The sequence below is a fragment of the Lutra lutra genome, chromosome 8 (assembly GCF_902655055.1).
Source record: "Lutra lutra chromosome 8, mLutLut1.2, whole genome shotgun sequence".
Classification (NCBI taxonomy): Eukaryota; Metazoa; Chordata; class Mammalia; order Carnivora; family Mustelidae; genus Lutra; species Lutra lutra.
The window spans coordinates 25,015,209-25,031,948 of NC_062285.1; the positions used below are offsets into that span (position 1 = coordinate 25,015,209).

The following is a 16,740-nucleotide window of genomic DNA, read 5'->3' on the forward strand; positions in this document are numbered from 1 at the left end:
AATAATTCTTCTTTTCAAAAAAGATTTTATTTATTCATTTGAGAGAGAGAGAGAGAATGAAAAAGAGCCTGAGAGAGGAGAAGGTCAGAGGGAGAAGCAGACTCCCTGTGGAGCCAGGAGCCCAATATGGGAGTCGATCCCGGGACCCCAGGAGCATGACCCAAGCTGAAGGCAGTTCCCCAACCAACTGAGCCACCCAGAAACCCATGTAAATAATTCTTAAAATTAATTACCATAGTCCTAGATTCCTCCCATTCTGTGAGAAAATTCTAATTGCTGATTCAATTCATTACAAGTTTATGGGACTCTCCATGTTTCCTATTTAATCTTTGGTTGGTTGTATTTTTGTAGGAAGATTTCCATTTAATCTCATAGTGTTTCTGTATTCACTTTTTAGCCTTTGATTATCGATAGTTATGTGTCCATTTTCATTCCTAATGTATTTTTTACTTGTTTTCTGGGTGTTTTTCTCTGTCTCTCATCATTTTGGACAGATATTTGTCAATTGTATTGGTCTTTTAAATATTTTTTTAAAGATTTTATTTATTTATTTGACAGATCACAAGTAGGCAGAGAAGCAGGCAGAGAGAGAGGAGGAAGCAGGCTCCCTGCTGAGCAGAGAGCCCAATGAGGGGCTTGATCCCAGGACCCTGAGATCATGACCTGAGCCGAAGGCAGAGGCTTTAACCCACTGAGCCACCCAGGCACCCCTGTATTGGTCTTTTAAAGAGAGAGACAGTTTCTTACATTTTTGCAATTCATTCTTTCTTTCTTTCTTTCTTTCTTTCTTTCTTTCTTTCTTTCTTCCTTTCTTTCTTCCTCTTAAGTAGATGTTTATGCTCTGATGTGGATGATAGCAGATGGCACAGAGCAGTTGTTGTAGAGAGAAATGACCTGGAGAAAGCAAGTGCATGTCAAAGTACTGTTTCCTGCCATGTGTCTCAGCTGTTGACTTGCAAAAGGGTGGTCATTAGGGCAAAGCTGGAACCAGGACAGGGCAGGTTGTCCTGAGCAATGAGGGTGGCTGTCTAAGAAGTGAACAGGCAGAATTACAAAATACTTCCAGAAATTGCTTTCAGTTGCCTGAGAAGGACTCTGTCCTGTTATTCATTCTTCTTTTTTCCTTATAAAGTTTAGCTCTTTATCAACATTATCCAGCAAAAGCTAACATTAGTTAGAATTTCAGTTCATGTTAAATTGTGGTGACATGACTAAAAGAATGTTATCACTCAAAGAGTGTTTTTTCAAGCCCAGTAATCCTTAGCATTTCTAACGTGTGGGTGATACAATTCTCTAAGCAGAGTTAATAAGCAAACTTTCTCTGGCAAGATTTAACATTAGCTGCAGTTTGGACTTTAGCTGTAAGTTCAGAGTGGATGGAGTAGTCCTCCTATTTAGTCAAGCCTAGACAGCAACAGAGATACCATTAATGCTGTAATTTCCATGTAGAAGAACCATGCACCTATATATATATATATATATATATATATATATATATATATATGCGCCATAATTTTTTCCCAAGTTTTTATTTAAATTTATTTAAATATTTATTTAAATTCTAGTTGGTTAATGTTTAGTATAATATTATTTACACTACAGTTTTTATTTAAATTTATTTAAATATTTATTTAAATTCTAGTTGGTTAATATTTAGTGTAATATTATTTTCAGGTGTCAAATTTAGTGATTCAACACTTATATTTAACACCTGGTGCCCATCACAATAAGGGTACTCCTTAATCCTCATCAATTATCTAACCCATCCCCCTGCCCACCTCCCCTCTGGTAACCATCAAGTTACAGAAGATATAGATAGATATAGATATGGATATAGATTGCTATAAAATCACTAAGCCTTAAATCCAGAGGAGACAGCCTGCAGTGATTTGAATATCTTGTCCAAAGTCACAAAGCTAGTTGGTAGCAGAGCCATGATTGAAATCTCTGTCCTAGCCTAGTCTTTATTCTATTACTCTATGAGCTTAGATTACTGCATCGCTTAAAAGGTAGATGAGAATATATAAGGGGCATTCAACTGGTTATTACCAATGCAAGAGTTTTAAGGCATACTTTCTGCTAACAGATATCTGTATCTGGAATGCATATCAGAAAGAAGAAAATAAAGTTGAAGTGAAATGTAGAATGTTCTCAGTGAATTGGCCATTTGTTTTACACGTTAGTTATTTGAATTAGGAAACATATAGGAATTGTGCTTAAATATGAGATGGTTTGTTTACTCAGTAATATCTGCTATTAAGATATTTTAATATTTTTGACAGGATTAGAGTTTGAGGGGTTTTCTCCCTCTCTTTGCCTTTTAGAGATTTTTGTTTTAGTATACAGGAAGACTCGCAGGAAATCCTCTTTTCTGGTGCTGGATTCATGTGAAAAAAAAAAAGACATAAAACTCAGATCTTCACATCATTCAGGAGTTGTTTATGTGGCTAACAGCTGTTTCTCTTGATTCTTAGGTGATATTTAGCTAGATTTTAATCACTATTTTATAGAGACCCTTTGACTTTAAAATTATTAATAACAAATAGCAAGTGTTTTACAAAAACAAAATTAAGCATTTTAGGCAACATGTTTATTAGAAATTTTGCAATTAAATCTCTTAAACTTTAAACTCCCTAGAAATGGCAGAGGGTTCAGTCACATTATGAATTATAGCTCTGTTGTAGAGTTTGCAAAAAGCTTTGTAGCAGATTAAGTACTAAAGGGGAGAAAACTCATTTTTATTATTGTGCTATTAGCATATTTAATGAAGTGGTTCCACTCTTTTCCTTGCAAATGCTTATGCAAAGGGACTATTTTAATATAAGAGCTCATGATGTTGCTTTTAGCACATTCTTTTTGATTTGGGTTTATCTTCCCATCCTTTCTAGATACTACTAATTTTATTTTATTTTAATTATTATTTTTTAAATATTTATTTATTTGTCTGAGAGAGAGAGAGAGAGAGAGCACAAGCAGGTGGTGTGGCTGGCAGAGGGAGAAGCAGGCTCCCCACTGAGCAAGGAGCCCAAGAGGGGGGATTCCATCCCAAGACCCTGGGATCATGACCTGAGCCAGAAGGCAGATGCTTAGCCCACTGAGCCACCCAGGCATCCCAATACTACTAATTTTAAAAGATGCATACATCTAGGCATGCTGAGAAGAGATTTTGCAGACGTAAGGAAGAGGTTTTGCAGAGGTCAAATCAGTTGACCTTAAGATAGTGAGGTGATCTGGGTCAGGCCTGGCCTAATGACACTAGCACTGTAAATGAGTCTAGAGGCAGAGATAGAGGGAGATAGAAGGGGAGGGAGGCAGAGATAGGAAGCAGGAGAAGGATTTGATGTGCCTTTGCTGACTTGATAATGGAAAGAGCCACATGGGAAGGCATGGGTGCAGCTTTTAGAATCTGTGAGAAGCTCCTACTTGACAGCCAACAAGGAAACGGGGACCTTAACCTTAATCTTAAAGACTGGACAAACTGGACCAACAAGGAACTGCATTCTACCAACGGGACCTTCGTGCTCCAGATGAGATGAGCCATGGGCTATGCCAAGCTCTAGATTTTGGCTGTGGGGGACCTTGAGCACAGAACACAGTCAGGCCAGGCCTGAGTAAAGCAAAGATGAGCTGATATATGGGTATTGCCTGAAGTTGTTAAGTCTGTAATAATTGCTTATGCGGCAATAGACAATTAATAAATACACTGCTTTGGAATTTGGTCAAGCTTAGCTTCTTAAGAGAACTAAAGCCATTTTTCCCTCCAGTGTCCTTCTTATTTGAAAACACAAATGAATAAGCAGAAATCATGTCTTTACTTTGATCTATCAATTCAGGACATGAGGCCAGTACCAATTTAGGGAATCTTTTGTCATGAGCTTTATGTTCCCCTGCAGGTGGCTTTTGCTTGTTTATAAATCAGAATGATTTCCCTTGAGACTATTGTTCTCAACTGTCACAGTTACCCTTCACTGTGTAGTTCCTCAACTCCAATTCAGGGGAAGATTATTTCAGTGATGACTGCCAGGACTCCTCCTATCCTAGGATCCCGGCTCAGGTCCCTTTGTAATGTGACCACTGCTTTTACCATCAAGGGGTGGAGGCTGTTTCCCTGAACCTCGGATTAGGGCTGGCTCTTGCTATTTTTGAATGATAGAATGTCACAGAATGACCTGGAACGTAGACCTCCTGGGGCCTTACAGCTTCCTCTTTCACCCCCTTGGACACAGCTGCCCCGTGAGGAAGTCCCAGCGATCGTGCTGAGGGGCTATGTGGAGGACATCTGAGGCACCCAAGCAGACAGCTCCTGTCAGTATCTGGACTTTGAGGTCACCCAGAGCAAGCTAGTCCCTGGAAGACCTCCCAGCTGAGGGCAAACACATGACAGAGCCTCGCTAAGGTCAAACGGAGCTCATCTCAGCTGAGCGTGGCCCCCATTGCCAGCCATAGCACTGTGAGCAAATCACTCATTCTTAGGTTAAGCTACTAAGTTTTGAGGTATTTATCAGATAGTGATAGTTAACTGATACAGATATTAGAGAACAGGACTTTTAAATGCTATTTTAAAATTAAAAAAAAATTTTTTTAAAGATCTGTTTATTTCAGAGAGAGAGAGGGAGAGAGAGAGGCAGAGGGAGAAGCAGACTCCCCACTGAGCAGGGAGTCTGATGAGGACTCTATCACCCGATGGGGAGATCATGACCTGAGCTGAAATCAAAGAGTCAAATGCTTCACTGACTGAGCCACCGAGGCGCCCCTAAAATTTTATTTCTTTTTGAATGGATTATCCATTCTGATGTCCATGTACACAGCACAAAATTTAGGATACAAGAGAGTATACACATAAAAATGAATTTCCTACCTCCAGGGTGCCGTGAAACCTTTCTCATCTCTTTGGAGCCCTTCAGGAAGGATAACAGGGCATAAGGTAACAATTTTAAGATTATGCACGGAGAAAAGTGACCGACGAAGGAGATAACAGCATATCTCATTCCACGTTGATTTGCTTTGCTCTACTTTATGTCCCCAGATGTACCTCTCTACTTTCTTCAGTTTTCCTTCGGAGTAACTTTAAAAGGCCTCAAGAGGTCAGAGCAACAATGAGATTAAAGTTGAGCGTACCAGTGACGTTGTAGGTGAGTGTGAAAGGATAGGAAATTATCAATCATGTTTTCCAGGAATGTCAAATGAGGGATTCTATCACCAATAGATTAAGTGACTCAAAATCTTTCAGAGGAGTATTTTCTTTGTATTGTATTTGGAGAAAGCCAGTGAGGAAAGGACCCTGATGCCACTGGATAAGCCATGTAGGCCCAGGAACAGAAACCAAACCAGAGCACAGGAGGTGTCTATGCCACTGACCTTTCCTGGAGTCCTGTTCACATCCAGAACGTGGAATCGACAGGACAGCAGACTCGGGCAGAGAGTTTGCTGTTACTGGACCTAACCCTGGGAAGTCTACTCATGCCCTGAAAATCTAAGCCCTGTTCATTCTACAAAACATCTACCATGCACCTACTATATTCCAGGCACTGTTTGTAGATGATATGGGTACAAATATAAATACTACTCTTGTCTATAACCTTAAAGTTCTTCTTGGCTCTACCCACAGGAATTCCAGGAGCCCCAAACCAAACAAGATACTTAATCCTACCTGAATCAAAACTCCCCCTAAGATTCCCAGAATGTGAAATACTCAGCCCCAAATAGTGGACTTAGTAAATGGGTGTGGGTGTCTTTTCTTTCAAGAAGGCTTTGACTCAAGAACTTCAAAGAAAAGATTTGATCTCCTCTTACTGGTTTTGTTTAAATTATGTTTCCTGATACCAGGGCAGGGTAATGACAATGGAACTGTGGACATACCCCAGGCTATGGGATGAGATACATATTTCCATTCCTCTCAGAAGGCAGGGGAAATGCTGTGTGGTCACTTATCACATTCAGACACTCTGCCCACTGTCCTGGCATCACAGAAGTTTGTCACAGGTTGTATTAAGGGGACATTACAGGCTCCCTGGTGGGTTAGTGGTTTTTCCAAGTTTAGAATCTAGAATTTAATGCATACTTCTTGTATTAGTTTGCTCAGGTTGCCATAACGGTGGCTTAAGCAACAGACATTTATATTTTCACAGTTCTGAAGGCTAGAAGTCCAAGTTTAAGATGCTGGTAGGGTTGGTTTCTGGTGAGACCTCTTCCTGGCTTGCATATGGCTGCTTTTTGGCTATGTCCTCACATGACCTCTTCTCTGAGTGTCTTAGAGAGAGAGAGAGCAAGAGAGAGAACTCTCTGGTGTCTCTTCCTCTTCTTATAAGGTCACCAGTCTTACCAGATTATGTCCCCACCTTTATGACTTCATTTAACCTTAATTACTTCCCTAAAGGCCCTATCTCCAAATACAGTCACATTGAGGGTTAGGGGTTCAACATATGAACTTGGGGGAAGGACGCAATTCAGTTCCCAACACTTTTTATATGGCAGATACTATGTTAAGCATGAGAGTGTATATCTTTACATAAAGATAAACATATCAAGTGTAAACTCTGTTCAAGGAGGACATATATTTACAATACAGTGCAATAATTACCAGGCTACCCTAGGCATAAGAGGGACAGAAAATGTCATACCAGTCTGAGCAAGTCAGAGAATCTTCTCAGAGGAAGGGGTCTCAGAGAGGAGAGGAACCCTTATGGGGGGTAGAGTGGAGTGAAGGTAATGCTAGGCAGAGGGGAGACATGTAGAAGAGCAAACAAGTGACAGATTTTTTCCTCCAGTCTTTGTATTCACAGAGCAGGCCCATTCAGCAAATACAGCACTCCAGCTGAGTGAAGCTCTGGGTGTCTGGGGATGTTAGAAGAATACAGGGAAGAGGTCAAGGTGATAGCAAAAAGTGTACTATAGTAAGGAGCTTGGACTTGATCATGTAGTAGGAATTGGGCACTTGCTAAAGGTGTTTAACTTGAGCAGATTTGTACTTGGAAAGTTCCCTGAGAAGTTTGGAGGAAAACAGTATGTGATTAGAAGCTGGGGACAGTTGGGAGACCACAGTGTGATGACAGACACCAAAGGCCAACCGTGGCAATGTTGGTGGAATGGGGAGGTGGATATCCGGGTCTTCTGTAGGATTTCTAGGACTTAGGATTGGCTCCATGTGGGGAGTGAAGGTAAAATCTAGGCTGGATCCCAGGTTCTGGTCTGGGGACTGGCAGACCCTCAGTTAATTAGAGAAAAAACACTGTGCAAGGACAGGGAGAGAAGAAAGATGTGTAGGAAACACTATGGATAAAGTTCTCAGAGGTCAGTTTCTTGGGCTGAAAAGGAGCTTCTTTCTCTCTAAATCTTGTGGCAAGTGATTTCTCCCCTCAGTGGGCTTCACGGACCTGGAGATGGTCAGGCCCTTGAAGGGCTGTGGCTTTAGACCATCTTTGGAGTAAGTCATTTGTTAACAAAAATCATAATTGATGACTGTTGCGTGTGATCATGACCCAAACTGTTTTAGTCAGAAAAACTTCCCGGCAAATAAACCCTTATTCATCTCTTGCCAAGAAAATTAAGAAGCTTTTGATCTAAAATCCACCAAACTGCTGTCCTCCTTTGCTACTCTGAATTAGATATTTCTCATTTTTGTTCGATGTCGTGATTCAGGTACGTGGTAAACTGAGTCGTAGGGCTGGGCAAGAAGCAATTTGCTCTAAGACAGCTGTAAAGAATGAAAATCAGAGAAGGGGAAAAAAGGAGGTGAAACCTTTCCTCCTTGCGCACAAATTAAATCTCCAGTTACTGTTTGATGAATGGGGACAGGGAAGGAATATGAGTAAATTTCCAGGTCACTGGGTTTCAAGTCCTGGTTTGACAGTAAATTTATACAGTTCCAACAAACCTGTTTCCTTTTCCTCCCTGATTCCTTTTGAGTTTTCTTCTGTGACGTATTTGCAGGATTTCAAGGGGGACAGTCTCGCTAAGGCTCACAAGCATGGAGTGGAGTTGGAGGCCAGACGCCCACCAGCGAGTACCTGAGGGAGACAGAGACAGATGCGGAGAGGGAGGGAGAGAAAGATCTTTAATTGTGGCCCTCGTGATCCTACTCCTGCCACCTTCGATTCCCCATTTCTCTCTCTCATCTGGTGACATTTTTCTTCCAACCTTCTCTCTCTTCTTTCCAAGTTTCTGAAGCCAACCAAACTCAAACAACAGAAGGAAAACCTCCCGGAACCAAAACCTCAGACTTTGTCCGAGCTGCTGCCTGGCCTGGCGCATTCCCTTCGGGCCGCCGCGGTCCCCAGCGCAGAGCCCGCAGCCAGCGCGGCGGGGCGGGGCTTGGGCGGGGCTTCCGCAGTCGCACCCCGCCCCCAGCCCTGCCCCGCCGCTTAATTCGGATGCGCGGGGCCGCGGGGTGTGAAAGAGCCGCCCTGTGCTGGACCCGCCGCCGCTGCCGTCAGAGCCGCCGCCCGCGCCGCCTCGGGGGCCGCCCGAGCAGCCGGGCATCTGGGCGCCGCCGCGGCCGCCCGGAGCGAGCGCCGGGGAGGGGAGCCGCGCGCCTTTGTGAGCGCGCCGAGGTAGGTTCGTCTCCCGCACTTACTTTGCACACAAAGACTGGGAGCTCGGGGGTAGGCGGTACCCGCCGGGGAGACTGCGCGGCCGCCCGCTCAGCCCCGACCCCCGGCCCGAGGGACCCCAGGGCGGAAAGGGCCGCCGGCTTCACCTCTCCCCCCCGGCCGGCCGTCAGCGCGGCGCGGGCGGTGGGGCCGGGGGTCCCTACGTGCGCTAGAGGAGAGACGCGCAGGGCGGTGGGCGTGCGGGAGCCCCGGCCACCACGCGCCGTGCCTGGGGAGGGTCTGGGGTGCGGGGCGTGGTGGGGCCCGGCGCGGTGGCCCCCAGCCCGAGGGGCTCTGGGGAGGCGGGTGGTCACCGCGAGGAAGGGGGAGCCCCAGGAGGCCGCTCCGCTTCGGCTTATTGTTGCTTCCTCGGCCCTGAAAATGGAGAGACCCTGTCTGGAGCTGGATGCGCTGCCCACCGGGAGCGCCGCGCGCGGCCAGCTGCCGAGCCCTAGGCGCCCGGTTCGCCCCTCGCTGCGCGGCCGCTCTCGGGGTGGTCGGAGCTGGCTCCGGGGCCGGAGCGAGCCTGTGCCTGGGCAGACAAAGGAGGGGCCGCGGGGGGCTTGTCCTGCTGGTTTAAAGGTGACCGTCGCAGTGTTTCCAAACAGTCTGCAAGTAAACTTTTCCATTTTATATTCCTTTACGTACCCACTCTTCCAGTAAACCCAGCATGTTGGGTGGCGTCTGCAACCCGAGAAGTTCTAAAAATTGGGTTCCCATAATTTCTCTCCAAGCATCTTCGGGTCCCTTGGGGATGGCACAGCTATGTATGGCAAGTTTTGACGTGCTGCATAGGGGATGGTAACAGACCCTTCTGAAATGTGGAGAGAAATCCTGTTGAGACGGTAAATTGCAAATCTTAATCTCTGCATCAAGATACGATACTCTTCCTTCCTCAAAAAAACACAAAAAAACAAAACCAAAAACCATCAAAACACACTTCAGTCAACAATAGTAGAGCTAAGTTACTTGATTAGAATGTGTATGGTATTAAAGAGAAATACAAAAAACGAGATGAGGCTTGTTAGGCTTTCCATTCTCTAACTTGAGGGTTTCTTGCTAACAGGTATGTTAGTTTTTGCCTCTGTTTGCCTGGCCATTACTTTGGAGTTCCTTCAAGTTGAAATAGTACCTGAGGTGCCTGTCTGGAGATTCTTAGGATTTGTAGTTTCAAGTTGAAAACTTTTTAGTATAGAATGATGTATGTTTATTATAAAATTGAAAAAAATATAGAAAAGAAGGTCACTTAACGCCTACCACCCAAACATACCCTAAGGATGAAGGCATCTTAGCTTAATGTATGGCTTGGCAGCATAGTGGGATTGTTCGAGAGAATGTGTGTGTGTGTGAATAAAGGAAGGAGTTACTGATTCTTGATCTTTACCAGTCACATCAGACTAAAATATATTGAATAACCATAGTCTACAGTAGTGGTGCCACTTTCACACAGGATTAATACCAACAAGTTGCCTGAAGTGTATTTTCTTATAGCCTTAAAATAACTACTTATACAAAAGGGGGAAGGGAAGAAATAGGAAAAACTAGGTACCTTCCACATAATTTGGAAGAATGAACCGACAGAAAAGTTTTAGGGATTGTGTTTTCACACATTTCAAGAGTAGATTTCAAGAGTAGTTTTGGATTGACTATTAAAAAAAAATAAATACTTCAGCTTTTAAAATATTTAAAAAGCAAAATTCTGCGATTGAGTAGACGTATGTGATGCAAAGACACTCTTTTTGTAGAACAAGGAATGACGGAGGTTTTATAGCTAGATGTTTACTTCTGAAAGTAAAAAAAAGTTTTTCCCCGTGAGTAGTGAGTGGTTTGGAGTGCGTGTGTTCTGTAAAAAAAGCCAAAAAACAACACATTGTTCAACCGTAGATTTGGCCCTGAATCCTTTTGTTATTGCATACACTTACTTTCCACTTGTAAAGTTTTTGGACGTTTCATTTCTCCAATTTCCACTTGTAAAAATTTTGGACATCTTCATTATTCCATGCAAAATAAAAAGAGATGTTGGAGACAACTGTGTAGAAGTGGATGGAGCATGAGGATGATGCAATACTTTTGGAAGTCAGAAGAATTTACAAGAAGGAAGTTGTGGCTTTGTACTATCAGGTGCAATCTTTGTTCCTGTTCCTAATTTGGGGCTCCTTAATCTGCATACAGGCATATAGGGAGCTTTTTTTTTTTTTTTTAAAGATTTTATTTATTTATTTGACAGAGAGACAGTGAGAGAGAGCATGAGCGAGGAGAAGGTTAGAGGGAGAAGCAGACTCCCTGTGGAGCTGGGAGCCCGATGTGGGACTCGATTCCGGGACCCTGGGATCATGACCTGAGCCAAAGGCAGTTGTCCAACCAACTGAGCCACCCAGGCGTCCCAGGGAGCTTTTGCGATACAGTGGTGACTTGTTAGTCTATGTGTGAAGTATATGGTGCAAAGAGTCTCGTCTGCTATAATGATCAGTGTTCCTTCAGAAATAAGAGGACCCTGGCACATAAAGTCAAAAGAAACTCAAATAGGAAATATCAGAATTTTTGGATATTGTCCTTCAACCCTCTTATGGCCTTGGACACCGGAAACACTGGAAGCAAAATGTATGCCCCTCTGGAATAGAGGTCAGAGTTGAGTAGCTTTGCCTTTTTTCTATAATGTTGCTTTGTGGGGGGGAGAGGAAACTTTGGGGTTGGTCTCGTGTCGTGGACTTGCTACGGCTGTTTGTGCAGACAGCCTCTTGCCCCCGTGGACTGCGGGATCCATTCTTGGGGTATTTCAAAGGAGACTTGGTTTGTGTTTTAGAGAAGGGCTATGGTAGGGTGGGTGCATTTATTAATTCATTTTTTTTTCTTTTCTTTTTTTTTAAAGATTTTATTTATTTATTTGACAGAGAGAGAGAGAGGTCACAAGTAGGCAGAGAGGCAGGCATAGAGAGAGGGGGAAGCAGGCTCCCCCCTGAGCAGAGAGCCTGATGCTTGATCCCGGGACCCTAAGATCATGACCTGAGCCAAAGGCAGAGGTTTAACCCATTGAGCTACCCAGGCACCCTCTTTGTTCTCTTAATTGTTTAAAATGTCAGAAGATAGGGGGAAAAGGTTTATACTGATTTTCTTTGGGAGTGGTTGGGGGGTAGAAGACTTTTCTCTGAAAAAAGGGACCCTAGTATATTAGTAATGTGGCTTTAGTGTTATTCATGATAACACTTGTCTGTACCTTCTTCTCTCCAGGATTCTGTGTGCAGAATGTGTTTTAAAATGGGTCAGGAATATTGATTCAGTAAGATCTAGATTTCAGGCATTGGTAGAAGTGCCCAGATAATGTTGGGGACTTCGACAGATATGTTACTCTTTAAGTCTCGAGAAAGTAGCTGTGGATGCTGGCCCATTTTGCAACTTACTTTGGGCATATGTGTGGGGAAAGCACGGGTGTCAACGGTGTCAACCAGAAGTCTGTGCACAGCCCAGGCCATGTAGTGCTGGGTTGACCCAATGAGGCTTCATTTTCTTGTATAATTCCTTGTCTTGGCCTATTTTTTGCTTTTCCTTTGTGAAAGCAAGTCATTTTTCTCCCCCCTTTCGTTGCTAGTGCAGAAAGTGCTGGGCCTGATCCATTTGAACTATTCCTTAGGCTCAATACTTAGGGAGCTCAGCTGAAAAGGAACTGAGGCTTTTACCCATCTGGTATTATTGATTTCATTTCGCATCAGTAAAATAAATAATTTGGTAAGCTGGTAGAAGTTGCCACTTAGCCATGGTAAATAGGGGCTATCTCCAAGACTGGTAGGGGAAACTTTGGCTTTTCATTCACTTCTTCATTTAACAGACATTCACTTAGAGCCCCTTCCGTGCCAGCAGTGGCCTAACATGGGGTGTATTGCAGTTGACAAGACTGATGGGGTGGGACACTGTCCTTAGGGCAGGGCAGGCAAGGATGATATTTAAAGAACTTCTCAAAATTTCACAAAGTTATTAAATGACTGGGGGACCTGGGTGGCTCAGTCGCTCAAGCATATGCCTTTGGCTCAGGTTATGATCTCAGGGTCCTGGAATTGAGCCCCGCCTCAGATGCCCTGGGGAGTCTGCTTCTCCCTCTCCCTCTGCCCCCCCCCGCAACCTGCCTGTGCCTTCTCTCTCTCTTTATCTCAAATAAATAAATAAAATCTTTCAAAAACATTTTTTAAAAAGTTAAGGACAGTCCCGTTAAGAGCTGTGAATTAAGGTATCTCTGAAAGAATGACAGAAATCACAGCTAAAGCTGAGGGGTTGGGTTTCTGACTGAAACTAAAGGCTGGGAAGAGGCTTGGGAGGGAAATGTGCATTTCTTGCTCAGGGCTGATCAGTTTGAGAGCCTGGTGGTAGGGGTGTGGCTGAACACAGGGAGAGGACTGTTCTTTTTTTTTTTTTTTTTAAGATTTTATCCATTTATTTGACAGACAGAGATCACAAGTAGGCAGAGAGGCAGGCGGTGGGGTGTGTGAGGGGGAGCAGGCCCCCCGCCGAGCAGAGAGCCTGATGTGGGGCTCGATCCCAGGACCCCGAGACCACGACCTGAGCCAAAGGTAGAGGCCCAACACACTGAGCCACTCAGGTGCCCCAGGACTGTTCATTTTTGTCTAGAGTGTGGCTGAGGGGTTGGGGCACTTTCTATAGCATGGAGTCCGGGAGACACAGGGAAACTATGGTATTGTTCTCATGCTGAGGTAAACTTCAAGGGTAGGGGCCCTTGGAAGTCAGTTGTGGTGGGGACATGGGGTTCTGAGCTGTCCTGAAGGCCTCCCAGGAGCTGAGGGCTGGTGTCACGCGGAGGGGACGGGTAACTGACCTCAACTGTGCCCACCGGAAGTTCTGTTACAAATGAGAAGATAAGACAGTTTTTGTGGGGAACTTGTAGAAAGACTTACTTGATGTTTTTCAAACTCCGGTGAACTGTAAGAAGGAAAACAGAGGGGAGAGTTTCAGAAAAAAGGGAGGAATGTTGCTTTAACACAAGGTGGATGCTTTAGTCCTTCTGCCGAAGATTTCACTGGAGGGGAAGCAGTGGGCTCCAAGCCTTATAAAGCAGTAGCCACAGTCTGCGCTCTGTGGTGCTATGTGCATGGGGAAGTGGGAGGGAGGCATGGTTCGGTGACAGTCATGTTCCCCACACACAGCGAAGTCTTGGGGTTCTGCCGTATGAAGAAAACGCCCATTAAAAAAAAGAATTCTCCTGCCCTTTAGAGGCCATGAAACATCAAGGGCCTCTGGGGTGTCCACAGTGCTTTTCCGGCTTATGCTGCTGAATCATAAATTCAGTCGTTAGACCCAGAAGTCTTAAATGGGGGTGGGGGGGGGCGATGCCCAACCTACGCAACCTTCTGGGTCCAGTCTGTGTTGTGAAGTCTCCTCCAAAAACAGGATTGAGAAAATGTGGGTTAGGGTCCAGCTATCTGCTTCCTGGCTGGTTGTAGGTAGATGTGGTTTGGAGGGTTCTTGATCATCCTTGTTGTCCACGCTAACTTGTGTTGTCCTGGAGTGTCTATGGGGTACCTCCCTGCTCAGTACCTGTCCTGGGCTAGAGGGTGTGATTGGGGAATGGGATGCATTTCTTTCTTTTCTTTTAAGATTTTATTTATTTATTTGACAGAGAGATCACAGGTAGGTGGGGGTGGGGGATGGGACGGGGGAAGCAGGCTCCCCGCTGAGCGTAGAGCCCGATGCGGGGCTTGAGCCCAGTACCCTGAGATCATGACCTGAGCCAAAGGCAGAGGCTTAACCCACTGAGCCACTCAGGCACGTCAATGCAAGTGTGTTTCCTCTCGGAAACTGGGATGTGTTTCTTAATGTGGTACAGGGAAAGCCAGGCCCCTGTGAATCAGAATCCAGGCCCCAGCTCTGTGACCTGCAGCAAGTCACAGAACCCCTGGGAGCTACGGTTTTCTCATGTGGGAGGTGAACTTAGTAAGATGTACCTCCCAGCACGGCAAGGGCAAATGCAAGGTCACGAAGCCCCAAACACACGTTTCCCAAGACATGGGCATTAGGCTGTTGTATCATTGCCCACAATCTTATAGCTCCAATTTCTAGTAACTCAATGGCAGTGGTGCCAAGATGCTGACAAGAGACATGTAGGGAAGGGTAAGGGACTCCTCCCCCACCCTTCTCTTTTCCCCTGGCTCCTCAGGACACCATCATATCTCAGGAGTGTTGTAAAGATAACCTGGCTTTAATAGCAGAAATGACACGTTCTGTTATATTCTTGGACACAAGGTTTGTCATAATAAAGTGTATAGGAGAGAGGGCTGTGACTCTGAGGTAAACTTTTCTGTGTCATTACTAACATTTAAAACTCAGCACACTCCATGAGAGTTAAGGTTGAAACTCACATTGTATCTGGGTTTTTCAGGCATCTGGGCCTGTTGCATGCTAATGAGCTTATGAAACTCTACAGTCACCTTATAAACTCCTGCAGTATGAATAGTCAGAGGTTGTCTCTGAGTGTCTAATGTGGATGAATTCAAATTTCCATGTCCCAGAGGAAGTTAAGAATGTCATTGTGGATATGTGTTTGTAGAAAGACTTTCTTCATAACATCCTTTTCCCTTATAACTTAATATCATTTAAAAGCTAAAGCTGTGGTCAGGGTTCTTATTTTTCTTGCTGTTTTTAATGGGTGCACAGAGTAGTGTAGTGTGTGTGGGAGAGAGATCTAGATTTTTAAGATTTTCAGAATCTTCAATGCAAGCTCCCCATTAATAAGTATGATTTTTGAGCAGGTCATTATGTCTGTTTTTCTCTCCTTCCTCATCTGTAAACTGGGGTAATCAGCCTCTTAGAGCTGTCATGAGGGTGAAGTGAAGCTTGCACACTTTATAGCTGATGGAGTGCCCCCTGACTAGAAGTTGTCATCCAAGGGACTTCCCTGTGGTTCTGTGGCACCCGGGGCCACTCTTTTAGGATAGGGGTGGATCTTTGAGGGCAGAGGAAGCAGAGAACAGACAGAGAAAATCAGCTGCACGATCCTTTAGGCTCCTGCTGGAGTGAGAAACATGTTACTATGTGCTCGTGGCAAGGAGGCATCTTGAAGTACTAAAGGGTCACACTTAGAGTTCCACCTGGGTTAGCCTGTTGACCTAGGAGGGCTTCCATATTCTTATCTGTGAAATATAATAACAGTAAGTGTAATAATATTATTTTTATTATTACCAACGTACAGTTCTTGAGGACTTCTTACGTGGCAGGCATTAGGCTAAGTGATTTATGAGATTCCTTCATTCAGCAGGTATTTAAGGAATTTTCCTCTGTTCGAGGCTCTGGGCCAGACCCTGGGGTACGTGGCAGGGACAGTGGGCAGGACTGATGAAATCCCTGCCTGCTTGGAGTTTTCATTCTGGTGGCAAGACAGACAGTATGTGATTCCAGGGAGTGTCAGAGCTATAAAGAAACCAGTCAGGCGAAAGGGCTGGAATCTGGTGGGGGGGACGAAGTGGTGTTTTTCAAAGATGAGGCCCATCTTGGGGGGAGAATTTGAGATCTCAAGGAAGAAAGGGATGAGCCTCACCCCCATCCATCTGTACAGGGGCAGGTGCAAATAATAGCCTAGAAGCAAGAGGACTCTGCTCTTGGGGAAGGGCAAGAAGGCCCCAGGTGGATGGAGTTGGTTGTGGGGGTGGGGCAGGATCTGAGGTGAGGTCCAGGCAGGCTCATGGGGGGCCCATAGGCCATGGTCCAGACAGTCATGGGAGGGCTCTGAACAAGGCTCTGGCCTTGTGTTTTCTACATACCCCTTTGGCCTGGAGTGCAGTGGTAATTCCAGAGGGACCAGAATGGAAGTCCAGAGATTCCAGACGGGGAGGCTTTTGTGATTCCCCAGGGATGTTGTAGTAACTGGGATGGGACTGGTGAGAAGTGGTTGGGTACCTGATACGGTCTGAAGGTGGAGCCATCAGGACTTGCTAATGGATTGGAGCCAATATTCAAGAGGTAGAGGAGCCATGGATGACATCCATACTTTTGGCCTCAGCAACTGCATGAAGGAGGTGGCGCCATTTATTGATGTGGGGAACCCAGAGGGGCCAAGGGGGGATGACGTAACTCTCGCAATAGCCTCTGAAAGTAATAGTGTTATGATTCCCCTTTCACAGATAGGGCAACTGACGCTGAGAGGAGTGAAGAG

General features: G+C 44.9%; 1 protein-coding gene across 4 annotated transcripts in view; it reads left to right on the forward strand.

Annotated features, from left to right (window-relative positions):
- FAM107B (family with sequence similarity 107 member B) overlaps positions 1-16,740 on the forward strand; it is a 228,798-nt gene that overhangs the window by 144,670 nt on the left and 67,388 nt on the right. For 3 of the 4 annotated variants that reach the window (XM_047741395.1, XM_047741394.1, XM_047741393.1), the window contains exon 1: positions 8,388-8,549. The exons of the other annotated variant lie outside the window; for it this stretch is intronic. The gene's annotated coding sequence lies outside the window, so the exon portion shown is untranslated. Of the gene's footprint in view, positions 1-8,387; positions 8,550-16,740 lie in introns of those variants that run through there. 4 annotated transcript variants of the gene reach the window in all.